Below are 12,167 nucleotides of genomic sequence, written 5' to 3' on the forward strand. Positions count from 1 at the left end.
ATATTTACAAAAATGTGAGGGGTGTACTCACTTTTGTGACATACTGTAATAGGCCACCCTGGGGTCTCCTTTTTAATTTTCCTTAGATATTCATTCTTTTATTGTCTGTTTAATATGTACATTGCTATTTACATCTGTGATTACAAGTTGTTATATAATTGCCTCAGGGAACCTTTTCAACTGAGTTTTGGCTGTTACTCAGGACTTAGCTGACTAATACCCTATTACAAGATTCCCTTTGAATAAGTAAAATAAGAGAGAGCTAAACAATCTGTATTGTGTGGGTGTGTTATTTAAAGGTACAAACATGTATGAACCTAGAGTGTCAGGAGGGCAGGAAAGCGTACAGGGTCAAAGTGGCGCAGATGAACATACAATTATAAGCAACCCACAAGGGGACAGTGCTACATTTGGGGGCTCATCCGAGATGTTCTCTGCTGCAAGTCTTAGCCAGTCTAGACAAGAGCCACTACATAAAAGAGAGACGGACACAGTTACTGCAGTCGGCTGGAGGAGAACAGAAGGAGCTCAAATGGAGCGAAGCACTATTCTGGAGATCTCAGGAAGTGAATGTACCAAGAAGAAGATCAGCGGGTAAGAGCATTAGTTCCAGAGCAGAGGGCCTACATCCTGGATATGGAGGTAGAATTCACTCTGGATTATGTTTGCTATTGATGGAGTGGCAGGAAGAGATACCTGCCTGTTTTCGGGAAGAAGAGGTGCCCTAGCAGAAGAGGTAATTGCTTGAGTGATCCCCCTGCAAGTAAAGGAAGAGGCCACCGAAGGGCCACCGACACAGAAGGCCAGTATGGGGAGCCCAGGGCCGGTTGGTGCCTATTTCTCCAGGACTAATGCTCCTCATGCCCAGTTTTACACCGATATGAGTCAGCAAGCTGAGAGCTTGGTGAAGAATGGCTCTGGCAATGCGAATCAAGGATACCGGAGACTTTGGTTCTTCTCGGGGCAGTTGTCAACTCCAGCCAGAGAGGAGGAGTTTGAGACTTGGATGAGTAGAGGAATGAAGTGTTTCGGAAGCTGTAAAGCAACAGCTTTATCAAACATGTGTAAATAAGTGCAGATGTGAATATACAAAGCACAAAAAAACATATAAATGAAGTCCAAATAAATGTGCTGAATGTTCTGATCCACAATGGGAAAAAAACTTTTGAAGTGCAATGGACCACAGACACTCCAGGACTTTTCAGGTGCAGACACGCAACCCCCACATGTGTCCCCACTCACCAAATGGTGATGACCCCCAGCTTTGCAGTCTGGGGGTCACTTCAGGCTTATGTGATGGTATCCAGAGAAGCTCAGGAGTGGTGTTGTGCACATCAGATCAAAGGATTTCTTGTTGGAATTTCTCAGCAGAATCACCAGACACCAAAAAAAGATAAAAAATTGAACTAATAGTGAAAAGCCCTGTTTGAAAAGGGATGTATTCCACATACAGATGGATACTTACAAAATAATTGATAAAAAAGGGCATGTAAAGGGATTAGAGATGGATCCGGACGCTGCTCACGGCGTGTATTCCAGAAACCAGGAAGTGCGTTCCAAGGAGCATAAAATTACGTCAGTGCCACCAGAAATACGTTGACATGTTTCGCCAACCTACAGGGCGTTATCAAAGATCTTTGCACTTCCTGATTTCTGGAACGCACGCCTATGACTGACAGGAGGAACTACAAGTAGCAGTATGCCCATGTGTAGAGCCCTGCCATAGAACACAGAGGAACAATGTGTTGTGGTGCAGTGAGCAGGAGAGTGACTAAAACTGTAGGGGGACAGAGAGAGAGGAGGACATTACTGGGAGTCGGGAGGCTGAAGCCATGCCATGCAGGGGACAGAGACTGGTCATGTGCTCTGTCCACCATCATATTACTTCTCCAGTCCACATCATTAGTGTGCTGTGTCCTCCTCCTGTGCCCCTTTCACCTCTACATAGGTTAGATGAAAGGGGCACAGGAGGCCACAGTACACTGTTGATGTGGAAAAGTAATATGATGGTGGGCAGGGGCGGAAGCTACTGTGAGGTGGTGGGGAGGACACTATCATGCTCGCAGCCTCTCTCCACCTCCTGTAGTATGCCCACAGTCTGTGTCCACCTCCTGTAGTATGCCCTCAGCCTCTGTCCACCTCCTGTAGTATGCTCGCAGCCTCTGTCCACCTCCTGTAGTATGCCCGCAGCCTCTGTCCACCTCCTGTAGTATGCCCGTAGCCTCTGTCCACCTCCTGTAGTATGCCCGCAGCCTCTGTCCACCTCCTGTAGTATGCCCGCAGCCTCTGTCCACCTCCTGTAGTATGCCCGTAGCCTCTGTCCACCTCCTGTAGTATGCCTGCAGCCTCTGTCCACCTCCTGTTGTATGCCCGCAGCCTCTGTCCACCTCCTGTTGTATGCCCGCAGCCTCTGTCCACCTCCTGTAGTATGCCCGCAGCCTCTGTCCACCTCCTGTAGTATGCCCGCAGCCTCTGTCCACTTCCTGTAGTATGTCCGCAGCCTCTGTCCACCTCCTGTATCATGTCTGCAGCCTCTGACCATCTCTTGTATTTTATGTCTGCAGTCTCTGAGGGGATCCTAGAAAGGAGTGGGAGCACAGCCAGGATGGGGGTTACGGGAAGAGATAGACATGTGTGGACTGTGGAGAGGAGACGATAGAATAAAACCAGAGCCGATAAGCTGGAGCCATCTGACTGAGCCCTGCATGGCGCGCCTGAGAGGAGGTCAGTGACAGTGCCGCCAGGCCAATCTGAGGAGGGGTCACTGATGTAAGGAGGGGAGTGAATACAATAATGTAAAGGGGCACTGATGTAAAGGTTCTCCCCTATATTAGTAATCCCTTACCGTAGTGTATTCACTCTGTGGAAGGTTGCCTCTGGTCACCATCTTGCAGACTCAGATGTAAGGAAGAACTCTGTGCTGGCTGGGTTATAGTATCCCGACCTTCATGTAAATTGAGAAATATGTTTTTTGACTTTTGTTTAACTTAAACACATTGCTGATAGCACTAGCTATGTGTTTATAGTTCAAATATTGACATTTGCACGGTTTAGCACCAAAAACAGTCATTTTAGGTACTTTTTTGCAGTGTCAGTAAAGAATGTGGATCCGCCAGTAAATTTCATGATTTTTTGCCAGTAAAAAATTGGTGCCGTTTGTAAATTTTGGCGTTCTGCCAGTAAATTTCACTTCAGTGGGTTGGCAACACTGCTTCCATGAGGAATGGATATCCTGGGTGCCATACTCCCTCCAGTGCCTATCACATCCCCTCTACAGTAGGGATGAGCCGAACACCCCCCGGTTCGGTTCGCACCAGAACTTTCGAACGGACCCCAAATTCGTACGAACGTTAGAACCCCATTCAAGTCTATGGGACTCGAACGTTCGAAATTAAAAGTGTTAATTTTAACGGCTAATATGCAAGATACTGTCCTAAAAAGGGTTTGGGGACCTGGCTCCTGCCCCAGGGGACATGGGTCACTGCAAAAAAAACTTTTAAAAACTGCCGTTTTGGCGGGAGCACTGATTTTAATGACGATTAAAATGAAAAAAAAAAGTGAAATATTCCTTTAAATATGGTGCCTGGGGGGTGTCTGTAGTATGCCTGTGAAGTGCCACATGTTTCCGGTGTTTAGAACAGTCCCTGCACAAAATTACATTTAACGGAAATAACGTCATTTAAAGCTGCTTGCGGTTTTAATGTTATATCTGGTTCCTGCAATATGGTTGAAAATCATTGAGAAAAATGGCATGGGTAGCCCTCCCTGCCCATTACCAGCCCCTTTGGGTCTTGTACACATATTAAGGGGAACCCCGTACCCATATTAAAAAAAGGAAATACGTGTGGCCCCACAGGCCCTATATACTCAGAACAGCAGTATACAGGCGGTGCAAACAAGACAGGGACTGTGTAGGTTTGTTGTGTTAAGTTGAATCGGTTTGTAATTTTCAACTGGTACATTTTTAAAGTGTAGCTCCAGTCAAAAAAACTATTTTTAAGCTTTTTGGAAAACATAGGGAAGGGTTATCACCCCTGTATAATTTGTTTTGCCGTCCGTCTTTTTCAGAGCACGCAGACAGCACGCACAATCTCCTAACACTGACTGAGAGCTCTATTTAAAACGAGCAAGATATTTAGCTATATAGGTGGATATAGCGGTGTATACTGCGTTCAGAGCATGCAGACAGCATGCACAATCTCCTAACACTGACTGAGAGCTCTATTTAAAACGAGCAAGATATTTAGCTAGATAGGTGGATATAGCAGTGTATACTGCGTTCAGAGCACGCAGACAGCACGCACAATCTCCTAACACTGACTGACAGCTCTATTATAAAAGATAGATATATCGCTAGATATATAGGTGAATATAGCGGTGTATACTGCGGTCAGGGCACGCAGACAACAACCACTACAGAAGAGCAAGAACGAAAAATCGTCCGATAACGATCGGTGTATACTGTGTTGAAGGTACACAGAACACCCATTAACTGCTACAGATGCCAACACACTACACAAGGCCGCCGCGCTGGCGGCCTTATATAGTGTGGGGCGTGTACTACACAGCCTGAGCTATGATTGGCCACAGGCATCCTGCCTGTGGCCAATCATGGCTCTCCTCGCTGCCGGCGCTGTGATTGGCCAAGCATGCGGGGTCACAGTGCATGCTTGGCCAATCATGAGCCAGCAATGCACTGCGCCATCGCAGTGCATTGTGGGCCGTGAGCGCCACACGAATTTGGTGCGAACGGCCCATAACGTTCGGAATTCGCCGAACGGGCGAACAGCCGATGTTCCCGACTCTACAGTAGTAGGCGGTCCATAATTAGATCAACCGGAGCTAAACCAGGAATGTCCAGCCATGGTGCCCAAATTTTGTCGAATTTTTTCACACTACCCCTGTGTTGATAAATGTATTTTTCTAGCCGAATAGTGTCACCCATTTGATTCAGCCACTCCTTCACCGTGGGGGGTTCTTCTGATTTCCAGTGTATCAAAATCAAAAGTTTCCTAGCCTGGAAGAGAGCCCTAGTTATCGCTAGTCTAGAGGATTCCTCCTCAGGGACATTGTCTATAATTCCCAACAAGCACAGTTTAGGGTGTCCAGTAAGATGGACCTGAAATATACGGTTAATAGTTTCCAACACATCCTTCCAGTAGATATGCAATTTTGGGCACCTCCATTGCATGTGGTTCAGGTCACTGTGGTCCCTCATGTATCTTGTACAGGAAGGATCATCTCACACACCCATTCTCACCAGTCTAGCTGGCGTGTAATGAACTCGCAGGAGTACATATAACTGAGACAACCTTTGGGCCACATTTAGTAAGCATAGGGGAACTGCCAAGAGAGTCTCTTCCCATTGGTCCTCTTCAAAGGCTCCTATATCCCTTTACCATTTGAATATGATCCCTGCGGTGCTGTCAGGTAGGTATTTGTTGAGCAGCATAGAGTAGCTGCACGAAATAAAATCGTTATATAAGGTTACTTCCCTCATGTAATTGAAAATGGGCTTGGGGCTCTGAATCCACACATCACTGTCCAGTTGGGGCTTAACTGCGTGTTGGAGTTATAATGAAATAATTAAACAGCATGAAGGCAAGTTTTAATTCTGACTGTAAAGCAGGGAATGGGTGAAGTTTACCATCTCTAAATATTTGTGTCATATGTGTAATCCCAAAAGGCAAAAATAGTGTAGCGCTTCTATGGTGATAAGTGTAATCAACATGTAAAAAAGGGTAGTCATATAACAAAAATCATATGAATAAGTAAAGCAAAGTCCAATTGGAATAGGTATAAGCTTCCGTAGTGTAGCTGGTACGAGGATGGTTGGACCGTTTCAAAGTAAGGGGAGGATCTTACTAAACGAATATGTCCATGTAAATCAGCTTGTCTGTAAACATTAAGGAAGGTAGATAAATACTTCTTACCAACTCTGTTGGACTCACACAGTCGTATGACAGTTGAGTCTGTAAAGCTTGAGGTCTCAATCTGGGACCAAGGAGTGGATCGAGGAAGGTCCGTCGAACTGGTGAGGAAACTCCAAGCGACTGTATGCCCAATGATGTATTTCACAGGTGGAACATCAGGATAGTTTCTAATCCAGCTCAGACGCGGCCCATTACACACCGATACTCCAATCACCCCAAAATGGAGGGGAAGATGTTAGGGGTTTAGACCAAAAAGGAAAAAAGGAAAAAGAAAAAAAGAGCTCCACATGGTGCGGGTCAGACGGTATAAAACGGTAATTTATTAAAAGTCAAAAAATTATTAATGACTTAGTGATCACAAAGAAATGGGATAAAAGTAAGAATAAAAGCAATGTAGGGTGCCAACGGCTAGCCCAAAATATGTGTAATCCCGTATTGTTGCCATCTTGTGCCATGTAATTTCTCCAACTCCAAATATCGCTTGTTTCTCCAAATGGGGCTAAACCTGGTGAAACCCTCTACATGTTATAAAGTTCTAGCTTTGTTCCATACTTTCTGAATCAAGTTGTAGATTGGAAATAGTAGCTTGTTTGATTTGGAGAACCTCAGCGCCTCCAGGCCCTCTGCCTACCCCCCCCCCCCCCGTTCTAAACCGGAGAAGGTGCGCCGAAGCAAGTTCAGCACTGGAGCACTAGGAGGGCTCAGAAACCTAGCTATGTGAGGGAGTTGGGAAGCCAGATAGTACAGCTATGTATTTGGAAGTGCCATCCCATCTGCCTCCTTAGAACACTGCAACTGTTCCAATTTTACCCTTGCTGTTGAGTTTAGCCAAATAAGGGACCTAAAAATTGAGTTAATAACTCGAAATTGCTTTAGTGGGACAACCAAGGGGGAGATGTGGAGTACATATAGGAGCTGTGGCATCAAGATAATTTTGATCAAGTTTATCCTACGCATCGGGGACAGTTTCACACCTTTACCTGGTTCCTGCAGCAATTCAACAGAGGGGACAGATTCAAAGTGATATATTCTAGAGGGCTAGGTATAACCTGTATGCCCAGATACCTGAATTCCGTGGAAACAGCGATGTCTAGTAGATTTGTCACCTGCGGGCCCGATTTCTTATACAATAGCATGAGAGAGGACTAGGTCCAGTTAATCACTAAGCCTGAATAGTGGCCAAATGTTCAGACAACCTCTACAGCCTCCTTCATGGACGATGATGTGTCTCCCAAAAGAAGCATGGTGTCGTCTGCACAAAGCATCAATTTTTCATGAAGCTCTTCGTACTGAAAGCCTCTGATTTCAGCATTAGAGCAAATACGGGCAGCCAACGGTTCTATGGCCAGAGCAAACAGTAGAGGTGACAAGGGGCATCCCTGTCTAGTGCCCCTAAATAAGCTGACCCAAACCCAAATTTATAAACCCATAATTTATGTAAGATGGCCCATGAATAGGACAATTCAATACTGTCAAAGGCCTTGTGGGCATCAAGAGAGAGTAATGGCCTGCATTATCGGAAGTGGATTGTATATTGACAAATAACCTGTGTAAATTTATGGCCATAGATTTCTGAAGCATGAACCCTGCTTGATGCAAATGAATTATGGAAGATATAACCTCGTTCAGTCTTAGGGTCAGTACCTTAGCCAGTATTTTCACATCTGATTGCAGAAGGGATATTGTCCTATACAAACCTGGGCCTAAGGGGTCCTTACCAAGTATCAGAAGTAAGACTATAATGGCTTTAGTCAGGGAGGAAGGCACCCAGTTGTTTTGACAGCATTAAATACCCCCAACAGTCTAGACAATAGCTGTTCACCATATTGCTTATACACCTCGGCTGGGATACCATCCTCCCCCGGTGCCTTGAAGTTGGGAAACATTCCGGTCACTATCTGTATCTCCTCTAGAGTCAGAGGAGCATCCAGTTGTTGTCTAGCTGTGTCTGACATAGTGGGTAGAATTGTTAGTGTAGTTCTGCTGAGAACGGTAACAATCAGAATAATATGAACTAAGAAAAGTCATAATATTGTCCTGGGAGTTGGTCAACTTTCCATCAGATTGCCTTAAGGCACCAATGGATGGCGATGTCTGTTGCGAATGGGCAATTTTAGCTAAAAGGTGACCAGTATGTTCACTCTCCTCATAAAAGGTAAGTTTGCTGAAGAAGCATTAACGCTCTGCTGCCAAGGACGTGAGACAGCCCAATGCATCTTGAGCAGACAGCCATGCGTCCCTACGATCCTCAGTGGGGTTAGAGACAAATTCGATCTCCAGTTTATGCATCAATTGCTCCACACCTTCCCTTTGTGCATTTAAAGCCCGTCTGAATGCATTAACTTCTTGAATACACAGCCCCGAAGAAAGGCCTTGAATGTCTGCCATGCCACCTCCACATCTGGGTGCCCTGCCTGATCACACCAAAAATCTGTAATTTTCTGCACTATCTGGGCCTGGGACGGTAAGAGATTAAGCCAGAAGGCATTTAGCTTCCAAGGGGCTCTAAGTAGTGCCGATGGGGGACAGACCTCCAGACCAAGAATCAGTGGAGAGTGATCTGAAATCCCACTCAATGCATAGTTTATCTCTGCCACGGATCAGACAGCTGTATCCGAACAGAAGCATAGGCCAATGCATGACAAAGACATTGTGATTTTGAAAAGCATTAGAATTGGCACTTCCCAGGGTTCCTACTGCTCCAGACATCCAACAAACCCACCTCCTCGGCCATTTTTGTCAGGACTGTATGGCCTACGCCTCTCTCTGACACAACCAGGGGGGTGTTTGCCTAATTGGGGGTCCAAGTAACAGTTAAAGTCACCCAAGATATACAGAGGTACATCTGGATGAACCAACTGAAATTCCAGCACCGCTCGCAGGATCTGATGACTATACAGAGGTGGGATATATACAAAGGCAAGTATACAGTTCAAAGAAAACATCTGGCAGACTGGCACTGTAAAATGACATTTCTTCCCTCGGTGTCCACCACACTATCCATTTCCTAGTAGTCTAGTGAGCCATGTATCAACACACTCACCCCTCTGGAAAAGGATGGGTGAGTGCAGTGATAGGCATTGCACCCAACAGAATTTGAGGCAAGACAGGGAGTCAGGGGTGAGGTGAGTCTCCTGTAACGCACAGATAGCAGGGAGATATTTTCTCAGAGATGTTGAAACCATTATGCGCTTGAAGGGGTCACCCAGCCCCCTAACATTCCATGACACCACAATCAACACATTCATCCTCCCTGCATGGTAAATACATATCAGAGCACTTGAAAAATGGCACATTCCACATTATTCCAGATACAGCCCCCCCAAGCCCAGCGGAGAGAAGCCTGCAAGGGCCTGGGGACACAGCAAAAAAAAACATAATGTCTGAGTGCTAAAGTATTGTGTTCTCTGTACTGCACTGCATGAATAGTACCAAACAAACTGAACCACTGAGTGCAACAGCACGCTAAACTCTATGTGTACAATCTGTTGAATTGTGGCCTTGGGTGTGACCGCAAGCAGATGGTGTAATGCTGTTGTCTGCCGAGATCCCAAAGGCACATAGGAGAAGACTTGCAATGAAGGATTGAACAGCAGGTAGGTTAATAGGACAACAGGTCCTGTCTCCCACTGGCATCACAACCACCAGCAGGGGAGCCACATTAGACAATTCGTGACCCATTAATCATGGGGTAGGAATTTGCTTTGCACATGCTCTCCGTAGGGAGAAGGAGAACAACAAATCAACTCTTGTTCCCAGCACATCATATATCCATTGCAAAGCAATGTAGAAGAAAGAGACAGCATTCAGAGTACTGCCTTGGCACATGTGAGCTGGTACCACCTGAAGGCCTGGAGCAGGTCAATCCTCTTCAGCCGCCAGTCTCCTGGTCTGATGAAAAGCATTCTCATTTGTATCCAACCACGCAGATGCATCAGCTGCCTTTTCAAAGAAATGGGCCTGGCCTCTCACAGTGATGAGGAGCCTCGCCAGATAGAGCATAGCATAAGGCGCCTGTAATTTCTGTAGCCCTTTCTTGACTTCAGTGAAATGGACCATTCTTTTCTGAAAATCAGAGGAAAAAAAATGGGATAAAAGGAGATATGCGCCCCGTTAAACTGTACATTTTGCCTTTCCCTGGCCGGGCGCCCCGCGGAAAAGGGCCGCAGGGGAACTCTGTGAGCTCTCTCCACAGCATATAGTGATGTAAATGGCTCCTTCCCAAAAACCTCCAGCAGCCATCTTTCCACAAAATCAATGGAGTCTCTACCCACATTTTCTCAGGGAGACCCACAATTCATACATTATTTCTTCTCATTCTGTTTTCAAGGTCATCAGCATGTTGAGCGACAGCCATCCTAGTGTTATGTTGTGAGTCTCTTATCAGAGGGGGAAGTTTGTCTTCTCTGTCATAGATCCAGCAATATTCAGGGATCCCACTAGCTTCTGGGCATAATAATGGATGTCTTTGTTCTGTTTTTAAGAGAGCTACATAGTGTCCCAGATATTATTCACAGTAGAGGGATTGATGTTACTTGTTGCTGTCCATTATTCTACAAGTCATGTCTGAACATATTTTAAATTACTCATGTGCAAGCAAGGCTGAATGTTAGGATGAACTGGCTTGCAATTACATTTCAAAATAATCCAAACATTTTGTATGATTGGGTAAAAAGCACAGTACACCCCAACCTTGAAGCATTTTGTCTGCTAAAAAAAAGTGTGCTCAAAATTGAAGAAAAGAGCTCTAGCATTTAGGTTTTGCATAAACACTCTTGCTTTCCCATTAATAAGACCAGAAATGATTTCAGTTGTATAATTCTGCTCTCTTTTCAAAAAGATAAATCTCCTCAGCATTCACAAAATAAATAATGGAGAAAATATATTTGCAGTCGTCCCACTTGCGTTGTGTTGAAAGGATTAATAGTAGATTCTGTACACGGTACAATTACTTGACAAACAATGGCTGAACCTCAATGATAATTGCACTTCGAGAAGCCATTCTACAGAAAAGCTCTATAGTTATTCCCAGGAGTATCTTAAAGCTCCCTCCAGCTACCATCTACATGCTCTGAAGAGAGTGAAGAATACAGCTAGCAATTATTGAGTAGGTAAAGCTTTCTCTTTAATTATTGCTGTATATATTCTTAGTTTTACTGCAAAGTCAACAAGGCCAATGGAAAGAATTATTCTTGAACAGCTAAACAAGGTAGTTGATAAAATCCAATAATGAGTGCAATTCATGAAACATTCTTTTAATCCTTAAAAAAAAATCTGCCTTTTTTAGGCCCATAAAACATATACTAATAATAATAATGGAAAAATATAGTGTGATCACAACCATGTCATTATTCAAGGGGATCTAGATCTTTTACATGTTCCTATCCAAAGAGAAGCTTCTATTGTTTGGTCACTTACCATCTAAGGCAGTACTGGTTTGGAAATTTACTATCTCCTGTGCCTACAGGGACAAGACAATGGGGGTTATTTACGAAAGGCAAATCCACCTTGCACTGCAAGTGCACCTGAAAGTGCATTGAAAGTGCACTTGGAAGTGCAATCGCTCTAAATCTAAGGGGTAGATCTGAAATGAGTGGAAGCTCTGCTGATTTTATCATCCAATCATGTGCAAGCTAAAATTCAGTTTTTTATTTTCCTTGCATGTCCCCCTTGGATCTACAGTGACTTTACTTCCAAGTGCACTTTCAGTACACTTTCAAGTGCACTTGCAGTGCAAAGTGGATTTGCCTTTAGTAAATAACCCCCAATGTGCTTTCCTTGGAGTATAGGGAATGTCCTATATAAACTTTCCTTGATGCTAAAGGGTCTCCTGGATGTGTGGGGTTGAACAAAATTTGACTTCTTAGGGAAACTCACGTTGCCCTGCTGCACATTTTCTAAAGCACAGCTGATCCGTGGTTTTCATGTGGGTTAGCAGCACTTTTCCCATAGACTTCTATTAGGTCCTGCAGTTTTGGTGCAGTTTCAGAAAATGCACCAAAACTCTTGCATCTTTGGTGTGCAGGACATCATAAAAGTCAATAGGAAAGCGCAGCTAACTGGCGTGAAACCCACGGATTAGCTGTGCTTTCGGCAAAATTGCAGTGCGGCAGTGTGATGCTGTCATTTTTTTAAATCAGAAAATGGGGCACATTTTAGCACATAATTATTCATGTAAAGAACAAATCCATGCTACACCCCAGTCGTACAAACCATAAAAATTCATGCACAGAA

The sequence above is a fragment of the Lithobates pipiens genome, unplaced genomic scaffold (genome assembly GCF_037356315.1).
Source record: "Lithobates pipiens isolate NorthernLeopardFrog02 unplaced genomic scaffold, aLitPip1_a1.2 Scaffold_13, whole genome shotgun sequence".
In the NCBI taxonomy this organism is placed as follows: domain Eukaryota; kingdom Metazoa; phylum Chordata; class Amphibia; order Anura; family Ranidae; genus Lithobates; species Lithobates pipiens.